Source organism: Otolemur garnettii, unplaced genomic scaffold (genome assembly GCF_000181295.1).
Source record: "Otolemur garnettii isolate 467f Iridium unplaced genomic scaffold, OtoGar3 scaffold00043, whole genome shotgun sequence".
NCBI lineage: Eukaryota > Metazoa > Chordata > Mammalia > Primates > Galagidae > Otolemur > Otolemur garnettii.
Genome location: NW_003852438.1, coordinates 2671352 through 2684025, shown reverse-complemented (window position 1 = coordinate 2684025; position 12674 = coordinate 2671352). Strand labels below are relative to the sequence as shown.

Genomic DNA, 12674 nt, shown 5'->3' with positions numbered 1-12674 from the left:
ATGTCACAGCACTTTACTGAGGGCAACATAGTGAGACTTTGTCTCAGAAAAATAAAATTTAACGACTGGAGAATCTAGGTGAAGAATATAAGGTATTTATCCTACTATTCTTGAAGCTTTTCAGATGGTTTGACAGTAGAAAAAGTAATCTTTTAAGAATAAATGAAAGATAAGAAGACATTGTGGTATTAGGTATGGCATTATTTTATTGAAAAATTAAGATAAAATTTTATACTTTTTGGTACTTCTGTATTTTCAGTATTTTAACATGCTGAGTCTATTATTTTTCTAACTGGAAAATAATAGCAGTTATATAAAAAGACAGATTCTTCTTTGTTAGGAATATCCATTTCAGTTTTGCGTACCCAATTCTGTGATTCTTTCAATGACTTTATCTAACATGGTGTATAGCGGAAATTTTACCTTAAAACTGAAATAAAATGATTAGGAGACAGCCTAAAGAACATATGTTGGTTTTATAAGATATAAGTTAACAACAAGGATGACCCTCAAAAGCATTTATGTACATTATATAAAATGCCAAAGAAAGGCAAGTATTTAAATACAGAAAGATAAATAGTGTCTACAGTTGGCAGTGCAGATGATTATAAATGGGTGATGGAAATGTTCTAAAATTAGATTGTGATTATGGTATACAACTATAAATATACTAAAATTCATTGAATTACCTACTTAAAGTGAGTGAATTTTATAATATATTAATATCTCAGATGTTAAAAAGACGATATAGATTAAAAGAATGTAGCCAAGTGCAATATACACATACAACCTCAATTTGAAAGAGAAAAGAAAGAGACTTATCAAAGATGAGAAGTCTATTTGTGACAAATCTAATAGAATCTTATTCTACCCTTATGAAGCCAGAAAACCAGCCCATAGCAACCTCCAATTTCTGGGCTCAAGCGAGTCTCTGCCTCTGCCTCCCAAGTAGCTGGGACCACAGGCGCCCGCCACAATGCCCGGCTATTGTTTTTTTTTTTTTTTGGTTGCAGCCGTCATTGTTGTTTGGCAGGCCCAGGCTGGATTCGAACCTGCCACCTTGGGTGTACGTGGCTGGCACCTTAGCCACTTGAGCCACAGGCGCCAGGCCTACCCTTATGAAGCCAGAAAACCAGCCTGTAAGATGGAGTCTGAGAAGCTAAACAGTCCAGCTGACCCAGTCTGCTCAGCCTTCCCAAGCATACCTTCCATGGTGATGTAGTTAAAGTTTCACCACGATGGTGAGGATGTTTACCTCCGGAGACTCTGAGGACGTAAGTCACACATAGACAATAGGTGTTGTGATCGTGGTAAAGTAGAGGTTACTTTGATGGTGACGTTTTCTTTAATGATTCTCTCAGATATTGTGTTAAAGTGAAAGTTGTCTTTCTGTTATTTAAACATTTATGTTCTTAGAATCAAGACTACTTCGATATTACTACCTATCAGATAAAGTTAAAACTTTCTAGGGTTGTTTCCTTGTATTTCATTATAAAAAAATGATAGAACTGTAACTCAGACAAAACAGAACTGAGAGGCTGCTCCCGCTGTTTCCCAGATTGCTGGCCTTTTGACAATAAAGCTTGGTGAACCGAACGCCCATCTCTACATCTAGCTGACAGTGACAAGCAGGCCAGACCCTCTTTGTTGGTTAACACTTAGATTTTCTCTATTTTTATAAAGAGAAGCATTATAAATTCAGACTTTTTGGAGGCATTTTAGTTGTAGAGGAACATCTGATATATAGACTGATTCTTTAAAACATAACTTTTATAATTTTAAAGTACACACATGCTAGAATCAAGCTAGTAGAGGATCATAGACCATCACTTAATTAATGGATAAAGTTGTTCTTCTAACTATGTCTTACATTTTTCATTCTTTTAGCAAATGATTATTGAATGTTTACTGGGGCCAGTTTTAGCAATAACTGCTAACACAAGGATTGTATATAGGCGATGGCAGACACAAATATTTTAAAATGCTCTTTGGAGTTAGGTTTCATATGCTTAATATCTAAGCAGATTCTTTTTTTAAAAAGCAATGCAAATGTCAATTTAGTCAAAAAAGAATCATATTGGTCAAATTCAAACTGTGGCAACCAGTTACAAAGCTTGGTGATATCCAGACACTTCTCCTAAATCTTCTTGGATCTGCCTTTTACTCCACCATTGGTACCGATTCCACTTGGGTCTTGACTGGCTTTGCATTGGGAGTGATAGGAGAGAACTTGCCTGAGCCCACTTCTTCTGACTCAGTGGTGTGGAATACCCCAGCGAAGGCTCTGTACTGACGTCTGTATAAAAGCTTGAGTAGAGAACTTAATATGCATAGACTGACCACCTTTAACCAATGGGGGATGAAAGGCGGTGGATAAATGTTAACCCTGTTTGTCTCTTGAAAAGCATTTGAAAAGGCTTCTCTGTGACAGCCCACTCAATAACTCAACCTGGTGTCCTCCCTCCGTCCCTATTTTTCATTCTTCGTACTAATTCTTCCTGCCCCATGGAGCCATTGTTTTCAAATAAACTGCCCACATGAAAACCTTGTCTCTTATTTTGGAAGAACTCAAGAGGACACATGGGTTATTTGAAACATGCAATGCATGGTACTTGCTAGCAAATTATTGATAATTGACAATGTTATACCATAGGTTTGCATTAATTCACTTCAATTGCATAATTTAAGTAATAAGAATTACCTACAAAACAAGCCCCTAATGTACGTTTGATGGCAAAAGTCTTCACAGTACAGTTCTGATTGTAGTATGGTATAGTTCAGATGGCTCAACGGTGTATCACGGTCATTGTCATTCGGAAATCAGCTTAGGCCTCAATGGAAGATAATAGCAATACGCAGCAATATAAGATGATGATCAGGTTCTGTATGTCTGGGATTTCTTTTTGTTTGAAGAATGTGTGCTTGCTCCCCCAAAATAAATAAATAAGATTTAGCAAGTCAAGTCAGAGACGAAGATGGGTCCTGTAAGTACAAAGGGGTTTCAAAGTGGGCAGCGGGCTTACTCTTGCAGAGATGTCTCCCATTTGCTCTCCTACCCAACTGCAGGCACCTGAGAGTTCTGTATTAACTGCAATCACTATCCCTGATTCAGCCTTTGAAGACTTCCAGACACACGTCCGCATCCTGAATAAAGTACTTGCTCCACAACTGACCCTATCACCCTGCCTTTAGTGTTTATCCTTTGTTGACCCCATTATTCCATATTTCTGCTGGTTGCATAGTAGTCTCATGAAATGTATGGTTACGTCATTCTAGAATAATCTGTTATGAGGTATGTGGGCAGAAGTTGAGTTTTTGTCCCACATTAAAAGTAAGCTACAATTGAGGCAGATTCTTAATAAATGTTTGTGGGCAGAGACCTCATTGAAACTACAGCAATCTATTCTTCATTAACTTTACTATTAGGAGAAAGCAATGATGGAATTCTTCCAACATAGTGGATAAACTATAATAAACTTCGAATTAAATTTAATGGATTTCTTCCACTCAATGGATTTGCCTGCCTAAACTCTTTTCTTGGGCTAGACTAAATTGTAAATGATTTCACCTCCCTTATGCACACACTGCAGTGTGACCATGGGGGCCCTCAGCTGATATTGAATGAGAGGTTCAGGTGGTCTGGGAATAGTTACTGCCCATGGGAAATTCACAAGCAGATAACGAGGTCGTGGTTGTACCTAAAATATTGATCAAATGCAATTCAATCTGTGTAGCAGGCTTCAGGCTCTGCTCTCTTGGCCTTGGGACTGCCATCACCAAGTTAATGTAAAAGGGCCTTTCCTGAACAGGATAAGCAAGTTTAAGCTTTTAAAATGGTCTTCATGTTCCTTGTTGAGTTTAAACTTCTGTTTAAAAAACTTCAGTTTATTGCTTTAAAGGTAGAGCTGGTCTTTTGTTATGTTTTATTTTAAAACACAAAACTCACTTTCTTGTCCTACGTAGTGACAGGAAAATTCTGGCACTATATAGAAAATGGCATGCCATAGAATAAAACTGGTGAATGCTAAATATATGACACATTTGGTTCATGTTTCACCACCACATGTTTTTATGCTAGGCGTGGTTGTTTGCTATCATTGCATTTATCAAGGAACAAGTTGCCTCCAATAGTCCTTTAGTGTACTGTTATTGTCCCTGCTCTCTATTAAATTTTGTGTGTTTGTCTAGTCTTATTAGTACTACTGCTAGATTTAGTTATATCTTGAACACACCTTCCTTTTCATAGGCTTTTGTCCTCACAAGTGTGTGTGATCAACATAACAAACATACAAACCGCAAAAGCTCAGCAACAACAAAAAAATTAAGACAACCAATAGAACTTCTTCACTTACTCAGAATCAATTATCCTACTAAGAAGCCATAATGACAGTTTTTACATCTATACAAGGCACTAATCATGCACTCATTCCCCACCAGATGCATGCATCAGTGAAGCCTTACAATCATGGTTTCTACTATACTGCTGCTATTATTTCACATTAAAATTATTCTTATCTAGGCCAGGTACAGTGGCTCACACCTGTAATCCTGGCACTCTGGGAGGTCAAGGTGGATGGATTGCTTGAGCTCACGGGTTCGAGACCTGCCTGAGTCAGAGCAAGATCCCTGTCTTTACTAAAAGTAGAAAAACTGAGGCAAGAGGATCGCTTGAGCCCAAGAGTTGGAGGTTGCTATGAGCTATGATGTCACCATGGCACTCTACCTAGGATGACAGCTTTATTCAAAAAACTGAATAAATAATACAAAAAATAGAAACTATTCTTACCTAATTTCCAAAGATCCATATTTGCCTATATGTAAGTAGGGGATTGAGAGGTGTTTGTAATGATTTGGAAGTCTCTGATTACCTTTAACCTGAATGAAAAATGCCTTTGGTAAAACACGAATCAAATTGTTCCCATACCACTTTCCACTTGTCCTGCATTTAGAATAGGGTTGTATAAATGAAACTTCGAGCTGGGAGCGAGGGTTGGGGAAGTTATATTATCTGAATCCTCACTGATACATATAAAAAATAAACAGCACAAGCAATTTCGTCTGTTATGGAACAGGTAGCAGAGATTCAATTAATGACACCAAAGTTGGAGCAATTTTATCTTTCCTACTCCTAGTTTTTTTAAGGAGAACGAAATCCCACATTTCGTATTTTATAGTGCTAAGCAGTGTAGCAGCCTACAGATTATTATATATTTTTGGTTAATTTTATTCTTTGTCAAGGAAAAACATATTTTAACCTAAGAGGTTAAAAAAAATTGCAATGTGAATCAGATGAGATCAGCCAATGTTGTTAATATGTATTAGTGAAGTGTTGAATGTTCTTCTTTTTAAGAAAAAACTAATAGATGGGCTGGGAAGAGGGGCTCACACCTGTAATCCTAGCACTTTGGCAGGCCAAACCAGGAGGACTGCTTAAGAGTAGTCTGAGCAACATGACGGACCCTATCTCCACAAAAAATAGAAAAAGTAGCTGGGCATGGTGGCATACACCTGTAGTCCCATCTACTCAGGAAGATGAAGCAGGAGCAAGGTTTGAGCCCAGGTGTTTTGAGGTTGCAATGAGTTATAATGCTGCTATACTTTACCCAGGGCAATAGAGTGAGACCTTATCTCAAATTTTAAAAATTGTAAAAAAACCAAAAAAAAAAAAATTAATGGATGTCCTTTTGCTTTTTTCACGTCAGCACTTTTAATGTCGTATACATCAAATCACAGTAAAAAGACAACCATAAAGAAGATGCGGCCCCTCTGTTTTCACAAACAGCACGAAGCATTATAGTAAACCAAGTTTCTATTCCCCCATTAGGTGTGGTTCTCCCATTACTCCACTTTGTGATGGATCATTAAGAAGATCTTCAAATCCAACAGCCTCATCTTTACCTCTCAAAATAGCCAGTGAAGGGTTTGAACTTGAAAGAAATGGAAGACGCTGAACCTGCCGCACTGCCTTGAATTCCATCTGTAGTTTTAGTGGAGCAAATAGGCCTTGGATGTTTCTCAGTGTGGAAAATAGGCCTTGGATGTTTCTCAGTGTGGAAAAATTCATCTTATCTTGGTTGACCTGGTAATTTTTTTCTGATAATTCAAGAGGATGACTAGGCAAAAGTTCATTTTTCACACAAGAAAAACCTGTCTGAAGATCATGCCTTTAAAAAGGTCCGCTTGCTGAAAGTTCAGTGACTGGAATACCGTCCTTTAGCTGTGATCCTCTGGTGTTCATCTTCATGGGTTCTGCGAACAGTCTCTCAGCCTCGTTACTGACCCATTTGTTTTTATTCCCTACATTTTTGTAGCAGTACTATTCGTGAAATACAATTCATCACATATTTAGGATGAACAGAATAGCAAAGGGTATTCTTAGTTGATTGCTGCCGTACAACTATCACCAAGAGGAAAATGACATATAATTTGGGGGTTCATCAAAGTTAAGATGGTTTTAATTTCAGGCAGGGCATGGTGGCTCATGCCTGTAATTCTAGAGCTCTGGGAGGCTGAGGCAGGTGGATTACTTGAGGACCAGACTGACCAAGAGTGATACCTATCTCTACTAAAAATAGAAAAACTAGCTGGGTGTCGTGGTAGGCACCTGTCCTCCCAGCTACTCGGGAGGCTGAGGCAAGAGGATTGCTCAAGCCCAAGAGTTTGAAGTTATTTCCAGCTAAGATATGCCTCGGTACTCTACCCAGGGTGACACAGTGAGTTTCTGTCTTAGAAAAAAAAAAAAAGAAAAAAGAAAAGATGGTTGTAATTTCAGTTTCTGAAGTATGATGAGGAAAATAGGAGTGGAGGGAGGAGTAGGGTGGGGCAGTGAATAGGATGGGACTAAAAAGAGCGTTGGGGCTGGCTGGTATCCATTATAAAATCTATTTGGCATTCCAAAGACTTGACTTGCAGATAAAAGCCATCTGATGATATGTTAAACAGAACTGAGTCTTAAATGGGTGACTTACCTGTTACAACAAATAAAAATATGAATGCTAAATTAATGTCTTATTAGAACAGAATTGTTGAAGATAGTGGTGAAGGCTATTCTTTTTAGACATTTTTAAAATGCAGAGTTGGGTGGAGATAATGATTTGCCTCCACTGCAGATCCTACAGATCTGAGAGGCTCTGGGCCCCAAATCTCCCTTTTCTTCCAAAGAAAGGGGTGGCATAAAGTACTACTTTTAGTCAATTAGTTTGTATTCAGTGGGAATACATTTCAGCTACAGAATCATTATCATTAAAAAAGAATTTATGAAACACTTGCTACTGTACTAAATATTATGTACTTAATTTTAAAAACATATCCCTCATAATCAGCAAGGTAGCTTATTCTAGTCTTAGTTAGACTTAGGTGGTTTTTATTGTAGTGATTATCATAAATGAAAGCAAAAAAGGGTTCACATCAGGAAAAATGTAAAATAACAGAAACTTTATTTGGTATTCATATTTTAAAACAGAAGTTTTTTTTTTTTTTTATTGTTGGGGAATCATTGAAAGTACAATGAGCCAGGTTATACTGTTTCCATTTGCTGGGTGAAGTCCCTCTATTATAGTGTCCCATTACCAAGAGGTGTGTCAAACACTGTGGCCCCACCCCCTCTTCCCTTCTTCCCTCTCTCCCCTCCCTCAACCATGTACTAGCATCAATTGTCCTCATATCAGAATTGAGTACATTGGATTCTTGCTTCTCCATTCTTGTGATGCTTTACTACGAAGAATGTATTTCTTTCTTTTTTTTTTTTTTTTGAGACAGAGCCTCAAGCTTTCCCCCTGGGTAGAGTGCCATGGCATCACAGCTCACAGCAACCTCCAACTCCTGGGCTCAAGCGAGTCTCTTGCCTCTGCCTCCCAAGCAGCTGGGACCACAGGCGCCCGCCACAACGCCCGGCTATTTTTTGGTTGCAGCCGTCATTGCTGCCCGGCGGTCCGGGCTGGGGATTCGAACCCGCCACCCTAGGTGTACGTGGCTGGCACCTTAGCAGGTTGAGCTATAGGCGCCGAGCCCGAAGAATGTATTTCAACTCTATCCAAATTAATACAAAAGTTGTACAGTCACCATCCTTTTTAATGGCTGTATTAAAACAGAAGTTTTGACCAATAAACAGTTATTTTCTCTTAGACATATTAACTAAGTCACACTTTTAACTTGCACCTTTAGTTGCTTTATTAATGTAAGGTTTGTATGAACTCTGAGATACTCATGTCAAAGGATCACCAAGTTTCTTAAGAAATAGTTCTGGAGCACAACTGAACAGAAGATGCAGATGCATTTCCAATATCCTTAGGCCAAGATGTAAAGAATGCATTTCTGGTATACACAAAAGCTAGGGATCCAGTTCTATTCAGCACTTGGTAGTATTTGGTATAATGCACTGTCCCTAAACAAATGCATAGCTATCAGAAATGGAGATGCAGATTCAATTCATATCTTATCATTTTTCACTGAACTTTGCTTCTTTAAAAAAAAATGCTTTTGGCATGTTGTTCCATGAAAAAGAGTGGTCAGCAAGTTGTTATAGGCTTATGTTAGGTAAGGAGAATTTTACAGAGATCAAGTGAAAGAACAGAAGAGGAAATTTAATGCTATGAGATGCCCTTGAATGAAATTTTAATAATGAGCTTGTTTTCTAACGCTATAATTTCTGAACTTTGTTCTCTAGAAACACCGTGTGAAAAATCCAGTAGTAAATTAGGTCATGTGATAAACTATGTTGTTAATATTACATAGTACAGGATTTAAGAAATTTTTTATAGGAACTTATTTTCTGCTATATGTTTGACAGAATAAAAAAAACTTAGCTCCTTTCTCAAGACACTTTTCATTGGAAGTATTTCTTTCAAAACTCTTCTAATTTTTCAAACTATTTGAAGTCAACATGGAGTAAAATACAGTATTACCTCCATTTTATTCAAAATATATTGGTACACGAATGTAGTTGTAATTTACTAACCATTTTTGTATGTCAGTTATGTCTTGAATAAAGATAGAATTCTTTCAAATCATTAAAGTTAAGCCACTGACTTGGTATTATCACATGGGGTCATCTGGTCTACAAGTAACTAGGGCACAAAAGCACCTGGATGTTTCAATTTTTGATGGAAAACTTTTTTGTAGTTTCTGGACTTTAACTCAGGAAAGAGGCTGAGTCAGCCATGTATTTTTCTTGAGTTTGACAAATGTGTGTATATAATACAAAGAATCAATTTTGTTGGGCTTTTTCTCCTAAGTCCCTGTAATTTATGGTTCTTCTAGAAAGGCATCAGAAACACTTTCAATATCCAAATTGTGTTGCTGCATTTACATTTTCAAGGTCTTAATATTTATAGTATTTTGTGTTTCCTACTCCAATGTGGATCGCATACATTTAAGATTTTTCTTCTTTTTCAAAAGGTCTTACAATACAAAAGATTTTACCTTTTAAGACTATTGATTTTCTGCCTTTTCTTCTATGGTGAAATTAACTGGAAATGTAAAACTTGAATATAAGTTACTAAAAACTATCGATGTTCTTCTCCTAGAATGTAAGTTGGAGCAGAGAGAGAAAATGATCACAGGAAGTTTCTGTACTGAGGAATGGAACAACATGCATTTTCCTTGAGCCTTGAGACACACCTGTTTGCGAACCTAACCTTTAAACACAAAGGCCAGGCATAGTGGCCCCTGTGCCACTGTAAGTTACTTTGGGAGGCTGCAGTGGGAGGACTGCTTGAGTCTAGGAATTTGAGACCTACCCCTCAAAAAAAAAAAATTGCTTTTGTTTGTACTGCTTGACTTAATTCTTGTTCACAGTGGATGGACAGAGCACCAGAATCATGATTGAAACAAATAAGACACATGTTTACTTCTAGAACTTTATTTAAAAAGACATGCAAATACAAATGGGCCCTTAGAACATGTTGGAAAGACTAGGTTATCACTCTATTCTATAGGCCAGGCGTCCTCAAACTATGGCCCACGGGCCACATGCAGTCCACCTAAAACATTTATCTGGCCCGCCGGGCGCTTTTGCTGCTGCTGCCTGTCCTGCTTAGCAGCCGATGCATCCCGGGGCCCTCAGTCCGGTCCTTCAAGGGTCTGAGGGACAATGAACTGGCCCCCTGTTTAAAAAGTTTGAGGACCCCAGCTATAGGCCCTCATGTTCAATTAATGCTAATTGCTAAAATGGGAAACTGTTTATCTTGTCCAACATAGATAGCATTTCTCACTTATATGTGATTAATACCTTTTTTCAAGCATTTGGCATCTGGTTTGATCAGTGAAGAATCATCCATCTTAATCAAGTCATCGTTCTGTTCCTTTACGTCTAATTCCTATGTGGCCATAGCAGAGTTTCTGAAATAAACATTCTTAAATGTCCCTGTATAGAAGAAAATGGTGCTCAGTCTTTGGAGACGTCTAATTAGAAAAATTCAAATATAAGTATTCTGTAGAAATCTAACTTGAGTGCTTGAGCTGGCAAGAGCCTGAATCAACTATATACCTTGGAGGCAGCTGTGAAGGGTGGTTGGACCACCAGGATTGTCATCTTAGTCCTACCCCCAGCCAAGCTGTGAGACCAAAACTTCTCTGCACCTCACTTTCCTCATTTGTAAAATGGGGCAGTTTATGCTCCTACTTTTATACAGTTGTGAGGATTAAGTGAGATAAATCACTTTAAGGTTTTAATAAACGTTAGCTATCATAGGAGATTTAGAGAGAGCTATTTGATTATAGCCTTAAAAACCTTAAATTAACAAATTATTTTTTCAATGTTTTGTAGCAAAGAAATTTTTTTTTTTTTGGTGAGAAAATTACCCAAAGTAACACATTTGTACGTCAGAAAGGACTAGAAGAATTTGTAACACTTAAATTGGTTTAAATGGGGAAAGTCTTTCATCCTCTTCATATAGAAAAAATGCTGTTTGTAATTAATGTGTCTACAGGATATTTTCCTTGGCATTCCAAAGCATCGAAAGAATACTTATTAATTTCAAGAGTTTTTTGAAAAACACACATCTCTAGAGTTCAGACGTTTTCAGAAAAATTCCCAACATCAAGATATAGAATCTGAAATTAAGAGGACCTGTGTGTCCAGATTTAGGCACATGTGAGTCTTGGACAAGTTATATTTAACCTCTCTGGAATACTTTTGAGACAGAGTGTCATTTTGTTGCCCTCAGTAGAGTGCCGTGGAAGCCGTGGAGTCATAGCTCACAGCAACCTCAAACTGCTGGGCTCAAGCAATCCTCTTGCCTCAGTCTCCACAGCAGCTGGGACGACAGGCTCACTGAGGCCACGCCTGGCTATTTTTAGAGAAAAGTTGCTCTTGCTCAGGTTGTTCTCCAGCCCCTGAGCTCAAGCAATCCACCAGTCTCGTCCTCCCAGAGTGCTAGGACTATAGGTGTGAGCCACTGCATTGGCCTGGAATACTTTTTTGTTACATAAGCATTATCTTTGAGGATATAAAATTGTTTTGCTGAACCAAAATAATACTGCATATTTTAACAAGAGTTACAAAAACGAATCAATTACAAGCTAATCTGTACTCAGATTAAAATTTGAATGAAAGTTTCAAAATAAGCATTTTATGATATTTATGGTAGTGAAAATACACGCTCCTGGTCTCATTAAAAGATTTTCTAGATAGCAAATTGATTAACAGACATGCTGCATAAGTTTCCATAAGTTTCTTCATATATAAAAATGCATTTGTTTACAACTCAAATATTTAAATATTTGATTTTCTTCAAATGACATTCACAAGCTACCAATTGGTAATACTGCATGACTGAAGTACTGATTAGCCAGAATACTACTGGAGTGGAACAGTGGCATGCTATCTGCACACATTTCTCATGAATATCTGTCTTTGCCACTCACAGCCATTTGAAGCATAGATAGGCCCCTCCTGCTCTTTGAGGGCACTACTTTGGAAAATTACTGGGCTTTAATTACTGATCCATTTTTGCAGTATTCACATAGAGGCAAATTGTGTTACAATGTCCAGCAAATTTTCTATTTTTACAGTATAATATACACTAAACATGTCCAAATATACAGGCTGGTATGTAATGTTGCAGATTTATGAGATCACTGTAGTACAAACTAATCTTTTAGTCAACAGAAAAGAAATGCAGAGGTACACCTTCAGAGTGAAAACTGCTGAAATTCAGTTTTTCAAAAACCAAAATTTAGCTCTAAGTGGGCTTAAAGGATTTAATGACTTTATTACACACAGCAGTAGGCGTCTAATATTTATGTAAAAAAAAATCCAGACTTTATTAAAAGGTCACAGCATAGGAAAACCTGGCTGTTCAGATGTTTCTCCTTGTTTAAACGTGTTTGTGTTCATGTAGCTGGTCATAAAATTCAAGGAGAAGTGGGGGGCAAGTTTTGAAACTCAGATTTCCCTAATGGCAGTGTTACTGGACAAAGAGGGTCTAGCTGCCTGTCACTGTCCAGGCAGCTAGACCCTCAATATGCTGATGGATTAGGTTCAGCTAGCTTTATTATGGGAAGGCCAGCAATTCTGGAAAACAGTGAGAATAGCCTGTCCAAAACTGCTGTACTCTTTCATTCCCAAAACCACAGTTATAGACATAAAAGTATCTGCTTCTATAAAGTTATCTCAATCCTTACATTCTCTCAATTTTGGGTAAGACTTTATTTTCTTGCTTTTTTTTTTTTTT

General features: G+C 37.7%; 1 pseudogene; it reads right to left on the bottom strand.

The window, feature by feature from the left end:
* Positions 1 to 5694: 5694 nt before the first annotated feature.
* On the bottom strand, positions 5695 to 6238 carry LOC100967089 (annotated as a pseudogene).
* Positions 6239 to 12674: the final 6436 nt, after the last annotated feature.